Source organism: Trichechus manatus, unplaced genomic scaffold, assembly GCF_000243295.1.
Source record: "Trichechus manatus latirostris isolate Lorelei unplaced genomic scaffold, TriManLat1.0 scaffold00042, whole genome shotgun sequence".
Taxonomy (NCBI): domain Eukaryota; kingdom Metazoa; phylum Chordata; class Mammalia; order Sirenia; family Trichechidae; genus Trichechus; species Trichechus manatus.
The window spans coordinates 10,154,370-10,170,567 of NW_004443978.1; the positions used below are offsets into that span (position 1 = coordinate 10,154,370).

At 38.9% G+C, this 16,198-nt stretch overlaps 1 non-coding gene across 1 annotated transcript; it reads right to left on the reverse strand.

Moving 5' to 3' along the window:
* Window positions 1-2,026: 2,026 nt before the first annotated feature.
* On the reverse strand, window positions 2,027-2,128 carry LOC111820572 (U6 spliceosomal RNA). Its single transcript, XR_002824110.1, has one exon. It is a non-coding gene; the product is annotated as a U6 spliceosomal RNA (small nuclear RNA).
* Window positions 2,129-16,198: the final 14,070 nt, after the last annotated feature.

Genomic DNA, 16,198 nt, shown 5'->3' on the forward strand with positions numbered 1-16,198 from the left:
CAGGGGCCAAGTTGACAAGGGGTGGACTGTGGTGGTTAAGGTTGTGTATCAACTTGCCTGGGCAATGATTCTCAGTGGTTTGGCAGTTATAATGTAGTTTCACAGTCATATAATGATGTAATCACCTCCATATAGTCATGTAATGATGTAATCACCTCCATGATGTGATCTGCTGTGAGTAGCCAATCAGTTGAAAGGGAGTTTCCTTTGGATTTGGCCTGCATCCAATATCGGTGGACTTTCTGGCAAGGCTCGTGGGCTTTTGCTTGCTCTGCATCCTGCAGCTGGCTCTAGTTCATCTGACCCCTGGTTCTTGGAACTTGAGCTAGCAGCTTACCTGGCGTCTTGCCTGCCAATCTTGTGATTTGTCAGTCTCCGAAATCTATAAACCAGAGCCCTGCTGTCTCACCTGTTTATCTTGGGTTTGCCAGACACTACAGCTAAGTGAGTCAGAAGAAGCCTCTAACCTGACACATGGACTTGGGACTTTCCAGCATCTACAACCACGTGAGGCATTTCCTTGATATAAATCTCTCTGTATATATATTTATACACTTTACTGGTTTTGGAGCCCTGGGGGCGCAGTGGTTAATAACTCGGCTGCTAACCAAAAGTTCAGCAGTTCAAATCTACTAGCCACTCCTTGGAAACCCTATAGGGAAGTTCTACTCTGTCCTATAGGGTTGCTATGAGTTGGAATTGACTTAACAGCAATGGATTTGGTTTTTTTGTTTACTGGTTTTGCTTCTCTAGAGAACTCAGCCTAAGACACTAGTGTATAGAAACTCGCCTGATTTTTTTTTTTTTACCTTGTCCTTATATGCAGCCACTTTGCTGAATTCATTTATTAGGTCTTGTAGATTTCTTGTGGATTCTTCAATGTTTTCATGTCATCAGCGAAAGGGACAGTTTTAGATCTTCCTTCCTGATTTGGACACCTTTAATTTCTTTTTCTTGCCTAATTGCTCTGACTAGGACTTCCAGTACAATATTCAATAGCAATGGTGAGAGAGAGGGAGCATCCTTGTCTTGTTCTTGCATCTTAAGGGGAAATCTCTTAGTCTTTCTCCATTGAGTTATGGATTTTTCATCAATGCTGTTTATCAGATCAAGAAATTTCCCTTCTATTCTTAGTTTGTTGAATTTTTTTTTTTTTTATCACCAAAGCGTGTTGAATTTTGTCAACTGCCTTCTCTGCATTGATCAAAATGACCCTATGGTTCTTTTTCTTTGTTCCATTAATAAGGTGTGTTACATTGATTGATATTCTAATGTTGAACCACTCTTACCTTCCTGGGATAAATCCCACTTGATCATGGTATATAATCCTTTTAATATGCTTTTTGATTTGGTGTGCTAATATATATATATATATATGTATGTATGTATGTATGTATATATGTACGTATATGTATTGTTTTTGTTAGGTGCCGTCGGGTCGGTTCCAACTCATAGCGACCCTGTGTACAACAGAACAAAACACTGCCCTGTCTTGAGCCATCCTCACAATAATGGCTATGCTTGAGGAGCCCATTGTTGCAGCCACTGTGTCAATCCATTTCGTTGAGGGTCTTCATCTTTTTCACTGACCTTCTACTTTACCAAGCATGATCTCCTTCTCCATGGACTGAACCCTCCTGATAACATGTCCAAAGTATGTGAGGGCAAAGTCTTGTCACCCTTGCTTCTAAGGAGCATTCTGGTAGTACTTCTTCCAAGACAACAAATTTGTTCGTTCTTTTGGCAGTCCATGGTATATTCAATATTCTTCACTAACATCACAGTTTAAAGGCATCGTGTATGTATATTGTATATAAAACCAAAACCAAACCCGTTGCTTTTGAGTCGATTCTGACTCATAGCAACCCTATAGGACAGAGTAGAACTGCCACATATGGTTTCCAAGGCACACTTGGTAGATTCGAATGGCCAACCTTTTGGTTAGCAGCTGTAGCTCTTAACCACTACACCACCAGTGTTTCAATATATATATATATACACACACATATATATATACATACATATATAAAATATGGAATACTTCATGAATTTGCATGTCATGCTTGCGTAGGGGCCATGCTAATCTCTGTATCTTTCCAATTTTAGTATATGTTCTGTCAAAGAGAGCACTGATGTACTAATAATTTGTTAAGGATTTTTTTTTTGCATCTATCCTCATAAGGGAAATTGTTCTGTAGTTTTTTTTCTTGTGTGTCTTTGTCTGACTTTGGTATCATGGTAATGCTAGCCTCATAGAATGAGTTAGGAAGCGTTCCCTCCTCTTCTATTTTCTGGAAAAGTTTAAGAAGGATTGAGGTCACTTCTTCTATAGATGTTTGATAGAATTCCCCAATGAAGCCATCTGGGCCAGGATTTTTCTTTGGGAGGTTTTTAATTACCGATTCAATCTCTTCACTTATTATGAGTTTTTTAAGATCTATTTTTTTCTTGAGTCAATGTCGCAAGTTTATGTGTTTTTAGGAATTTGTCCATTTCATCTAAGTGATCAAATTTGTTGGTGTAAAATTGTTCATAGTATTCTCTTATAATCCTTTTTATTTCTGTAGGGTCAGTTGTAATGTCCTCACTCTTATTTCTGATATTTACATCTTCTCTCTTTTCCTTGTCAGTCTAGCTAAAGGGTTGTTAATTTTATTGATCTTTTTAAAATATCAGCTTCTGGTTTTGTTGATTCTCTCTGTTGCTTTTCTACTCTCTATTTCATTTATCTTTGCTCTGATGTTTGTTATTTCCTTCTTTCTGGTAGCTTTGGGCTTAGTTTGCTCTTTTTCTAGACACAAAAGTTACATTATTGATTTGCAATCTTTCATCTTTCTTATTGTAGGTGCTTACGGCTATAAATTTCCTCCTGAACACTGCCTTTGCTGCATCCCATAAGTTTTGGTATGTTATGTTTTCATTTTGTCAAAAGAAAAAATCTGATCAATAAGTCAATTAGAGTTAAAATGTTGTATTGTGTGGAAAAAACTGAGAACAAGGATCACCCCTCCAAAAAGATGAGTTCATCACATTACAATTTTAATCAACTTATATAGGGTACAAATTTTTAGGGAATTTTCTAAAAGGGAAATTTAAAATAATTGGTTGTGATTCACTTAATCAGCAGGAGGTGACTTGGATTGGTTTATTAAGTTTGCTTGTCTGCATTCTAAAGGCTATTTATGGCTTATCTAATTATTTAAACTTTTCCCAGAACTGTCTTTATTACCAGTTTTAAGTTTCTGTGAAGGATTAAGAGCTAAATTTAAACAATGGGGGGCATTTTCTTTAACAATTTTCACTCACCTTAAAGCATTTTCTGATTTCCCTTTGGAATTCTTCTTTAACCCATTCAGAATGTATTGTTTAATATTTGTGATTTTGTTAATTGTTTTCTGTTATTGATTTCAGTTTTCATTCTATTGTGGTCCAAAAACATACTTTGTATGATTTCAGTCCTTTTAAATTTATTGAAATTTGTTTTATGACCTAGTATAAATATGGTGTGTCCTGGAGAATGTTCCATGTGCAGTTGAGAAGAGTGTGCATTCTGTTGTTGTTGGGTTGATTTTTCTATAAATGTCTGTAGGTCTAGTTGCTTTATAGTGTTGTTCACAACTTCTATTTCCTTGTTGATGATCTTCTCTCTAGTTGTTCTATCCATTATTTAAAGTGGGACACTAAAATCTCCAACTCTAGTGAATTTTTTATTTCAGTTATTGTACTTTTCAACTCCAGAATTTTTCTTTTTTTTAAATAATTTCTATCTCTTTAGTGATATTCTTTGTTGGATTTGATACTGTTATCATACCTTCCTCTTTTTTAATCATGATGTCCTTTAGTTCTGTGAACATATTTATAATGGCTACTTTGAATTTTTTTTCTGTTAAATCCAACGTCTGGCCACTTTCACTAGCAGTTTCTCTTACCTGCATTTTTATTTTTATTAGTATTATTATTTTCTGGTGTTTGGGTCATACTTTCTTGTTTATCTGCATGTCTTGTAATTTTCGGGAGGGTGAACTGGATATTTTAAACAATATATTGTAGAATTCTGGGTATTGATCCCTACTCTCCAGGGCTTGTTATTTTTATTTGCTTGGTGTTTTTTTTTTTTTTTTGCTTAGTGACTGGTGGGTTATTTAAGTGAAGTCTATTACTCCCGTCCCCCAACAGTGTTAAGCCTCCAATGTTGCTCCCGAGGTGCAGCTTTGGTTACTCCCACAATAATTCTGAGATGACAGTGGTTTTGATAGGGCTGTCTTCCACTCTTTTCCCTGACCACACCCAGCTATTTAACTCCACTAATTGCTAGTCAGTTGCTCTACTGTTTTCAATGATACCCTAGGGCATAAATTCCTCTAAAAACTAATCCAATAAAATTGTGACTCCTTGGAAGGAATTGTTCTGAGATCAGTGTTTGATATTTGTTCTGACTCCAGGTGCTCCTCCTAGCTACCTTATTCCCTGGTTCTCTTCTGCATACTACAGTCTAGGCTGTATCTTCGTTGTTGTTGTTTGGTGCTGTAAAGTCGGCTCCAACTCATAGCGACCTTTTGTATGACACCTGGTCCTGTGCCATCCTCAAAGTCATTGCAATGTTTGAGGCCATTGTTGTGGCCTCTATGTTAATCCATCTCATTACTTTACCAAGCTTAATGTCCTTCTCCAGGGTTTGGTCTCTTCTGATGACATGTCCAAAGTAAGTGAGATAAAGTCTCACCATCCTTGCCTCTAAGGAGCATTCTGGCTGTACTTCCTCCAAAACGATTTGTTCACTCTTTTGGCAATCTATGGTGTATTCAATATTATATGACAACAACACACTTTGAACGTGTCAGTTCTTTGGTCTTCCTTTATTATTGTCCATCTTTCACATGCATATCAGGCAACGGAAAAGATCACGCCTGGGGTCAGGTGCACCTTAGTCCTCAAAGTGACATCTTTGCTTTTTAAGATTTTAAAGAGGTCTTTTGCTGCAGATTTTCCCAATGCAATATGTCATTTGATTTCTTGACTACTGCTTCCATGGGCACTGATTGTTGATCCAAGAAGAATGAAATTCTTGACAACTTCAATTTCTTTGCTATTTATCATAATGTTGTTTATTAGTTCAGTTGTATGGATTTTCTTTATTTTCATATGTAATCCATACTGAAGAAGTCTTTTACCTTCATCAGTAAGTGCTTCAAGTTGTCTTCACTTTTGGCAAAGAAGGTTATGTCACCTTCATATCTCAGATTTTTAGTAAGTCTTACTCCAATCCTGATGCCATGTTCTTCAAATAGCCCAGCTTCTTGGATTATTTATTCAGCATATAGATTGAATAAGTAAAGTGAAAGAATACAACCTTGCTGCACACCTTTACCAATTTTAAACCACACAGTATCCCTTAGTTCTGTTTGAATGACTGCCTCTTGGTTCATGTGTAGATTCCGCATGACCACAATTAAGTATTCTAGAATTCCTATTCTTCACAGTGTTATCCATAATTTATTATCATCTACACAATCAAATGCCTTCACGTAGTTGATAAAACACTGGTACACATCTTTCTGGTATTCTCTGTTTTTGGTCAAGATCCATCAGATATCAGCAATGATATGTATCTTTTGTTTCATGTCCTCTTCTGAATCTGGCTTGAACTTCTGGCAGTTTCCTGTTAATGTATCGCTGCAGCCATTTTTGAATTATTTTCAGCAAAATTTTGCTAGCATGTGATATTAATGATATTGTTTAATAATTTCCTCATTCTGTTTGATTGCCTTTCTTTGGAATGGGCACTAATGGATTTCTTCCAGTAGCCTGGCCAAATAGCTTTCTTCCAAATTTCTTGACATACTTGAGTAAGCATTTCCAGCGTTGCATCTGTTTGTTGAAGCATCTCAATTCCATCAATTCCTGTTTTTTGCCAATGCCTTCGGTGTCCCTTTCACTTGTTCCTTCAGTACTAGCAGTTCTTGATTATTAGATCAAGATCCACAAATATCTCCCCAATTACCTTTCATTACAACTTCCACTGTTCTTGCGAGTGCCCTTAGTTTAAACTTCTCCATACTGTGTTGCAAATGAAGTCAGTTTCTTTGGGAAGAGATTAGGAGCTATTTGTGTTACAGCTTGCTTCTCTAAATTTCATTCTCAAAATCTTTGAGGCAGGGCTCCAGAGCTTGGGATGGGGACAATAGCAAACATCTCTCTGAGTGACACCTCCACTATAGGGGCTGAGTGCTCAGTGGAAGGAAGTCACCAGCCGGGATATTCTTCACTTGCCTCTCCTGGTGTGGAATCACCACCTTATGAACTGAGGGGAGGGCTATTGGGGCTCCAGTAGTCTCAACATTCCATGCCCAATGTAGAGCCTCCATTCCATGAGTAGGGGGTGAGTAGAAGGGAGCCTCTACCCCTTGACTGCATTTTCCTGGACTTAACTTCAGAAACAGGCAGCTGGGGGCAGGATGAGAAATGCTGAAATACTGGTTGTCGCAGGAAGAAAGCCCCCCAACTGGGAACTGGTGGGAGGGGGTGCCCTGTGTTCTTGTCTGCAGTAGTCTGAACTCACTAAGCTGGCAGGAGAGGAAGAGAGTGGTTTTGGTTTGTTAAAATAATTTTTTTTAACAAAACATTAATTTTGTCTGAACTCATTGGCTTTGTTTAGCAATTCATGAACTGGGGAGTGTCTAGTTTGAAAGTCAGACTACAGCTCCGAAGAACGTACAAAGCTGAAGGGTTTTATAGGCAATAGGCACACAGGAGCAAGAAGCTATACTGGGCAAAAATTGATTGGTTAGTTCTAAGTTACTTTTTTATATGATATACTGGGAACTTTTGTAGCCAGGTCATATACTATAGCTGAGGTGACAAACGTGGGTTGGTTGACTTAGGTTTTGGCTTTTGGGAAGGTCACGCACTTACAAAAAATAGAAACTTAATTAGGTTTCAGTTAGCTATGTGTGGCTTAGCATAAGGGACTCCATCATGGGCCTAGTATAGTTGGGGTAACTCCCCTCTTTTGATCATACTCTCGGTTCAGTGAGAGGTATGATCAATTTTAAGATAAGGCACTACTCCCGGTCACCACATTGTCATCCAGGCAAGGTGTCTGCTTAGTATTTGCAGGTCACAGTATCAGGTTTGTATTCTTGAGGGCCAACCTCTGCTTCATGTTTCTTTTGTCATTTCAGTCTTAATGAGATCATTTGGAGATGTGTTAGCTTCTGATAGCAACAATTTAAGACCTTTGAGAGAATATAGTGCACCAGAGATACCACAATCATAATTATAAGGAGAATAATGCCCAATGATGTTTGGAGTGCAATTTGAAGCCAAGGCCACCAAGACTCAAACCAATTGAAATCAAATAGGTCAAAAAATGACACTGAGGAAGATTTTACTTCTCTGAGCTAGGAAAAAGCTGTCCTGATTGAAGAATTGTATCTTGAGTCATTTTTGATCCTGAGTTGTAACCTGTTACTTCCCTAATAAATCCCATAATCATGAGTATTGTCTGTGAGTTCTGTGTGACCATTGCAACTAATTATCAAGTCTAGCAGAGAAGTAGAGAATGCCGTGGGAGAGACGGTTGATGTGAGAATTGGTAAAAAGATTGGAGGTTGGAGGCACGTCTGACCTCTGCCTTATGGGAATCAGCCTTAGGCTGTTGATGCTGATAATGATTCTCTTCCCCTTGTGAGGTTAGACGTGCAGGTCAGATGCCCCCACCACACCATTTTTACAATCTGTTATTCTCTATTGGTTTAAACATGGAACTGCCCAACTGATGAAAGGGTCATCTCGATAATCATGGACAGAATGAGACTTATAGTGACAAATGCAGAAGTAGGTGAGGTTTCCGCCCTTTGCAATGGCTTGAGATACAAACAAGAGAGTTATCTTTCGAGACCAGAGCAAAAGACAAAAATGAGAGAAAAACGAAGGTCTTCATAGAAAAAAAGTGCACGAGCAAAAAGAGATAGTAGAAGAGTATGTGAGAAGAGTAAGAGTGGGAATAAGGAAAGGAAAGCCTGTAGCTTCTTGATCCATGAACTTGGGAGGAAGTTTTCTACCTTGTGACATCATCAACTTCTATTCCTGGTTAGTTTGGTTTTTAAATTTCCAGTGGGCAGACAGGACCAAGAGTCAGGTAGGGCCTATTTTAGTTGGGAAATTTGTACTCACGGCTAGATGCTTTGTAGCTTGGTTGCACTGTCAGTGGTCAGGAGTAGTTGGTAGGGTTATTTCACCATGGTTCAATGGTTATTTTCTTCTGATGTCATTTCTAAAATACCTAGTCACTAGATTCTAAGTATGATGGGCATATTCTCTGGAATGTGGGTCAAGAACAGCATCCTTAACTTGCCATAATGCATTAAAGATTTACAATATTGAGTCAATTCAGCATGGGGTAATGAGGAATCAGCTGTAGGGTTATCCCAAGAAACATGCGTCTGACTATGATACTTCACAAATATTTTATCTTTCCAAGGAAGTCCAGTACTTCAACTAATTTAGAAATTTTTAGTTTGAGAATTCTATTGGCCTTTCAACTTTGCCTAAGGATTTAAGGTGATAAGGACAAGGATAGTGCCAAGCAGTTTGTAAAATTTTGATCAAGGCCTTGATGACTTGTCCAGTAAAGTGAATACCATGGTAACTGGAATACCCCAAGTAGGGAAAATTTTTCTAGTAACCTTTGGCATTGGCCTTCAGGCAGGGGAAAGCTTCTGTGCATCCAGAGAACATACATACAATCACAAGAACATAATTATAGCCTGTGCTAGGTGGTAATTAGATGAAATTCAACTGTAAATGTTCAAAAGGTCCAGAAGGCAAAGCCAGATTCCCTCCAGAAAGAGGAATAGTTTTGCCAGGATTATGCATCTGACAAGTCAAACATTGGTTATAAACAGTTTTGGCAACTTTATGGAAATTACCCCACCGGTATTTATTTATAATTTGGATAATTTTATCAACACCAGTGAATGAGTATAAAAATTTAAATAGGTCTTCAAGGAGTCAGGGAGAACCAAGCAGCCATCAGAGCTCCCCCAGAGACTGAAATGTCTGTTAAGTTTGCAACGATTTTTGGTCCAATATAATTTTTCTGCTTTGATAATACTTCTCATGCAACTTATCACCTATTAGATAAACCTAATTATTTTATGTGGCAGTCTCAGTCAAAGTCCAACCACAGTCTCTCACATATTTCTAATTTTCCCTTGAGTAATTGCTTATGTTTAAAAATATAGAGAAAAGACATAAGCTATGTAACAAGAACTAGTTCAATTTACAGAGAGAAAACAAAATCATGCATTGTCTGTAGTTTACAAAGAGATGTAAAATACGTCAAAGACAATGAATAGGACCAGAATTTGATAGTTCACAAAGCCTTTCCATAATTTTCTATTGAAACAATATTTCTCTCTACAGTCACCCTCCTCTTGATCAAAGACAATTTCAAAGCAAAGTCATCCTTGATCTTAAAACAAGGCTCATCATCATTATTTACATAGGTGCAGCAAGAATGGTAATTTATGATATAGACCTTTAAAATTTGCTTTCCTGAAAGTTTTCATAAGGAATCTCAGATTAAACCTGTAAAAGCCTCTTGAGGTTAGGAAGCCAAGCCAAGAACTTGCCACCAGATTTCACCAATAGTACCCAAAAATTTGGGTGAGTTCCTCTTTTCTAGAGGTCCCAAAATATTGTAAGATTCTTGGGCCTACCAAAAAGTGACCTTCCTTACTCACTGGTAAGGCTTGGAATCTTGTAAGTCAGGTACCAGGCCAGTTTTCCTGTTAGAGCTTCATAAGCATTGGCTCCATAAAGTCAATCATACTTCTTTAAAAGTGTCTGGTCATGCCTTTCTCTGAGCATCATTCTCAAATGTGATGTTTCAGTCAAAGCCTGGTTACATAACCAAGGTTTCCAATTATGTCCTGTTAATTAAGAGGACAAACTCCTGTTGAACATATACAAATAATTATATTGCCACACGAATAAGAATGCTCATTAAGAGTTTTCCAATTCTGACCCAAATAGGTTGAAAGTGAAAGGATGAAAGAAAGTATTCCATGCAAATAATAATCAAAAGAGAACTGAGATGGCAATCTTAATAACAGACAAGGTAGACTATAAGACAAAATCTATTAGAAGAGATAAAGACGGACACTAAATAATGATAAAAGGGTCAAGTCATCAAGAAGAATTAACAATAATAAATACATATGCACCACCCAACATCGGAGCACCTAACTGTATAAAGCAAACACTGATAGAATTGAAGGTAGACGTATACAGCACTACACTAAGAGTTGGAAACTTCAATACACCACTTTCAATATTGGACCGGACATCTAGAAAGAAGATCAAAAAGGAAACAGAGGACCTGAATGACACTATATGCCAACTAGACTTAACAGAGATGTAGAGAACACTCCGCCCAACAACAGCACAAAATACATTCTACTCCAGTGCACATGAATCAGTCTCCAAGATAGACCACATGTTAGGTCACAAAGCAAGTCTTGATAAATATAGAAAGACTGAAATAATACAAAGTATCTTTTCTGACCACAGTGAAGTGAAACTAGAAATCAATCACCGGGAGGGGAAAAAAAAAAAAGCCTGGGAAATACACAAACATATGTTAATTAAATAACACACTAATAAAATGTCAATGGGTTAACGAAGAAATCAAAAGATAAAACACAAATTACTTAGAGTCAAAGGAAAATGAAAGCACAACACATCAAAAATTATGGGATGCAGTGAAGGCAATACTCATAGAGAAACTTATAGCAATAAATACATATATGAAAAAAGAAGAAAAATCTTAAATCAACAGCCTAACTCTACATCTTGAAGAACTAGAAAGAGGAGAGCAAACTATACCTAAATTTACCAGAAGAAAGGAAGTAACCAGAGCAAAATAATAAAATCGAAACAGAAAAACAATTAAGAAAATCAATAGAAGCAGAAATTGGTTCTTTGAAAGGATCAATAAAATTGACAAACCTTTAGCCAGACTGACAAAAAAAGAGAGAAAAGATGCAAATAACTAAAATAAGAAATGAAAGTGGAGACATTACAACTGACACGACAGGAAAAAGAAAAAAAAAAGAATTATGGCAAAAGACTCTGAACAACAGTACGGCAACATAACCTAACGAAGTGGACACATTCTTAGAAGCACAAAACCTACCCAAACTGACTCAAAAGGAAATAGAAAATCTCAACAGAGCCGTAACAAGTGAAAAGATGAAATCAGTGATCAAAAACTTCCCAACAAAAAAAAAGTCCTGGACCAGATGGCCTCCTCCCAGATGGAACCTGGTGAATCACCCAGTATCTCCCCAGGATAACTTGGTGAACCCAGAGAGGAGAAGAATTACCCAGGACCATCTTCCTGGGACCTCTTGGTTTCACTCTTATGCGAAGAACTTATCAATATTAACAACAGAGTGGAAGGTAGCCTTTTCTTCCTATCATTGTGAGGGTGTGTGCCCATCTCACAGGGGCGGAAAATGGAAGTTTGTGTCACAGACGCACGTGGCCTTAGAAGTGAACTACAAAAGCACTATTAAAGGCCTATATGACCATCTCAAAATTCTAATTTCCTAGCTAAGTCAATAGGCAGTCTGAATTGATTTTAGGTTTAGCAAAAAAAAAAAAAGGTCAAGCTACCCATGTAGGCCTGGCCCCAGAAATATATAAGGGACTCATTGGGCATCAGAATACTGGTCAGCTGCATTTACGTTATAATAACAATTGTTATTATTGTTTGTTGCTATCGAGTTGACTGACTCATGGCAACCTATGTACAACAGAACAAAACTTTACCTGGTCCTACACGATCTTCATGATTGTTGGTATGTTTGAGTCCATTGTTGCAGCCATTGTGTCAATCCATCTCATTGTGGGGTTCCCTCATCTTCGCTGGCCCTCCACTGTACCAAACATGATGCTCTTTTTTATTGAGCATTTGCACTGAGCACCTCCTACCTGCCAAGCATTCTTCTAAGTCCTTTCCACATACTAACTCTTAATCCTCATCTCGGTCCTTTGAAGTTGTACTAAATTTATGGATGAAGCAATTGAATGAAGCACAGAGAGCTCCCACATCTCTGGTGGTGGAGCCAGGAGCTATCCGAAGAGATTGTTCTTTCAACCACCACAATATCAGGGTTCCTTGTGGCTCACTAAAGGAAAAAACAGCTGTTTGCTGAGCCTGCCTCCTCAGAGCAGCATTCCAAAACAAAATCTGCCCTTTTATTTTCCTAAATGAAGTAAGAACAATTACATCCATTATTTATTTATTTTTTTATATACCTCTCAACACAGTGAAGTGAGTGCTGCTTGAGTGTGAGTACTATCTCCATTTCTCAGGTTTAGCTGTACAGCCACAGGCACACGCCTGGTGTGTGGCAGAGGCAGGGCTTGCCCAGGGCTCCTGGCCCCAATGCCTAGGGCCAGCCTCAAGGCTGCTCTGTTGTTCTTGTTAGCTGCTGTCAAGTCAGCCCCCAGCTCATGGCAACCACAAAACACTGTTTGGTCCTAGATCCACGATCAGTTGTGGATAGGACTGTTGTGATCCACAGAGTTTCCATTGGCTGATTTTCAGTAGATCACCAGGCCTTTCTTCCAAGTCTGACTTAGTCTGAAAGCTCTGCTGATACCTGTTCAGCATCATAGCAACACTGAAGCCTGCACTGACAGATGGGTGGTGTCTGTCTTTAAGGAATCAAACTGGGTTTCCCACGTGGAAGGTGAGAATTCTACCACTGAACCACGAATGCCCCATAAGGCTCTTCTAGTCATCAGTAAGTCTCTGATGAATGAGTAAGAGCATCTATGACTTCTAGGTTGAGTAAGAGCATCTATGACTTCTAGGTTGCTGACTGCTCTAGATAATTGATGTCTTTACCCCCAGCCCCATAGCAAATACTTCTTAAATAATATTTTGGTTTAACATTTTTGTAAAATACACTTTTTTTTTCTGTGTTCTTTATCTTACTTTTTTTTTTAATTTTTGCTCTTCAACTGTCACATTTTATTTCAGCAATTTTGATGGAACATTTTCTAAAATATGTTACACCCATCCCCTGCTTTCCCCAGCCCTCCCCAGAGCGGCTATTAAAAAAAAAAAAAAAAAAACAGCTTTTTATTATGGAGAATTTTGAAGATATGCAAAAATATTTCAGAGTTGAATGAACCCATAGTACCCACCACCATCACTGGGCCAATCCTGCCCCTCCACTCCCCTATCCAGTGACACCCTCCCCCACCCATCTAATTCTGCAGCAAATTCTAGACATCTAGGTATTTCTATGTTTGTCTAAAAGATAAAATTCTTTTTAAACATAACTGCCCTACTATTATTACACCTAAAACTTACTAATAAATTCTTAATATAATCATATATACAGTTGTGTTCAAAATTTCAGTTGTATCAGAAATTCGTACATTTTTAAACAGATTTAAAAAAAATCATGATTCAAATAAGGACCTCACATTGCAATTATGATCTGACTTTTAAGTGTCCTAATAATAAAGTTTTGCCGTTCCTCTCTTTTTTTCCCTTATAATTCATTTATTAAAGAACCCTGCATTCTCTTTTTCAGAAAACAATATTTATTCGTTACTTTATAAACAGAGGGCAGAGAAAGTTATTTAACTTTTTTATGATGCCTTGGGATTGTCGTTTGCTGGATGCACAGGTGTGCTATGTTATAATTGCCCCCTCACCATCTCCCTAGCTGCTAACGGACATAATAGCTACTAATGGACGTAAAGTAAAGTATGTGCTTTAGGGGAAAATGATTGCTTTCTGAAGAAACCCAGAGCTCTTTTAAGCTATCTGTCATGGGTTGAATTGTGTCCTCCAAAAAAAATGGATCACTTTGGCTGGGCCATGATTCCCAGGGTTGTGTGATTGTCTTCTATTTTGTGATTGTAATTTTATGTTAAAGAGGGTTAGGGTGGGATTGTAACACCCTTACTAATGTCACATTCCTGATCCAATGTAAAGGGAGTTTCCCTGGGGTGTGGCCTGCACCACCTTTTATCTGACAAGAGATAAAAGAAAAGGGAAGCACGCAAAGAGTGGGGGACCTCATACCACCAAGAAAGCACTGCCAGGAGCAGAGAGCCTCCTTTGGACCCGGGGTCCCTTCACAGAGAAGCTCCTAGTCCGGGGGAACATTAATGAGAAGGCTAACAGAGAGAAAGAAAGCCTTTCCTTGGAGCTGATGCCCTGAATTTGGACTTTTGGCCTACTTTACTGTGAAGAAATAAATTTCTCTTCGTTAAAGCCATCCACTCGTAGTTACTTCTGTTATAGCAACACTAGATGACTAAGACACTATCTCAGTGGCGTAAAGGAGGAGGGGCTGTTCTCTGGCACCAGTAAATCTAGAATAGCCTGAACGGGGCAATAGATGATGTCCATTGCCTACAGGGAGCTTTCCATTTTTATTACCCTGTTTTACCTGTTATTACCCCCCCCTTATTGCCCCTTCCCCTATCTGTTCTCTGTACATGCTACATGGCACATAAACATGGCTGTCCTGTTAGTATTTAATCCCAGGAGAGAGAAATTTAGGTGTTCTCCTCCCACGACATGAGCCAGGAAGTGCTCAGATGCGATCTAACGCTGTGGATGGGAGCCTAACTTCATGGAACCTAGCTGATGACGATGTGTGTGCTGTTCTTCTCATCCCTGCCCTGTTTATGCTGTAAGTAATAAATGCCTGTTGATCACACCATTAGAAATATCTGGTCAGTGCCTTGCTGCACATGGTTCTTCACTAAGAACTTCTGAATATAGGACGTTGCATCATTTAAAAGGTCAGCTGCTGTTTTCTGCTAATATGGTGATTCTCTCACAGCATGACTACACAGAAAAGCTTTGAACTGATTGAGGGCTTGTCAACCTTTTATATTTCTCCAGCTTCTGTCCTTGTGGTTATCTGTCACTTCTCAAGACTGCGGACCTGCCACCAGTGGCCCTTAGTCTCCCCTCACCAGAGTGAGCCAGCCAGAGCTCACCAGGCTTGTGGTCCAAGGAAAGAGAGGCTTTCCTCTTGGTCATGAACTTGAGATGTTCTGTAGGGACTCTGTGAATCAAATTTGGCTTTTCCCACCCTTTCGTGTTTGCTGTCTCAGGTGGTGTTTCTGAGTACTTGGGAGAGGGCTAGGAGAGGAAAATCACTCTCACAGCCTTGTTTTCACACATTTTGCACAGAATCTCGCTTTAGGTTATTAGTACTCTTCTGAAGATGTCAAAATAATAATAAAAACAAAAACAAAACCTGTTGTCATCAAGTCAATTCCAATTCACGATGACCCCATGTTACAGAGTAGAACTGCGCCGTAGGATTTTCTTGGTTGTAATCTTTACAAAAGGGGCCCTAGTGGCATAGTGGTTAAGGGTTTGGCTGCTAATCACAAGGTCAGCAGTTCGAACCCACCAGCAGCTCCATGGAAGAAAGATGTGGCAGTCTGCTCCTGTAAAAATTTACAGCCTTGGGTAACATAATTTATAAAGAAAATGTTCTATGTTTTACTTTGGCTAGTAGCATCTGAGGTCTTAAAAGCCTGTGAGTGGCCATCTAAGATACTCCACTGGTCTCACCCCTTCAGCAGCAAGGGAAAATGAAGAAAACTAAAAACACAAGGGAAAGATTAGTCCAAAGGACTAATTGACCACAACTACCACGGCCTCCACCAGACTGAGTCCAGTGCAACTAGATGGTGCCCGGCTACCACCACTGACTGCTCTGACAGGGATCACAACAGAGGGTCCCAGACAGAGCTGGAGAAAAATGTAGAACAAAATTCTAACTCAAAAAAAGACCAGACTCACTGGCCTGACAGGGACTGGAGAAACCCTAAGAGTATGGCCCTGGACACCCTTTTAGCTCAGTAATGAAGTTACTCCAGAGGTTCACCTTTTAGCCAAAGATTAGGCAGACCCATAGGACCAAACGAGACTAAGGGGGCACACGAACTCAGGGACAAGGACTAGAAGACAGGAGGGGACAGGAAAGCTGATAATAGGGAACCCAAGGTCGAGAAGGGAGAGTACTGACATGTCATGGGGTTATTAACCAATGCCATAAAACAATATATGTACTAACTGTTTAATGAGAAGCTAGTTTGTTCTGTAAACCTTCATCTAAAGTACAGTAAAAATAAAAAT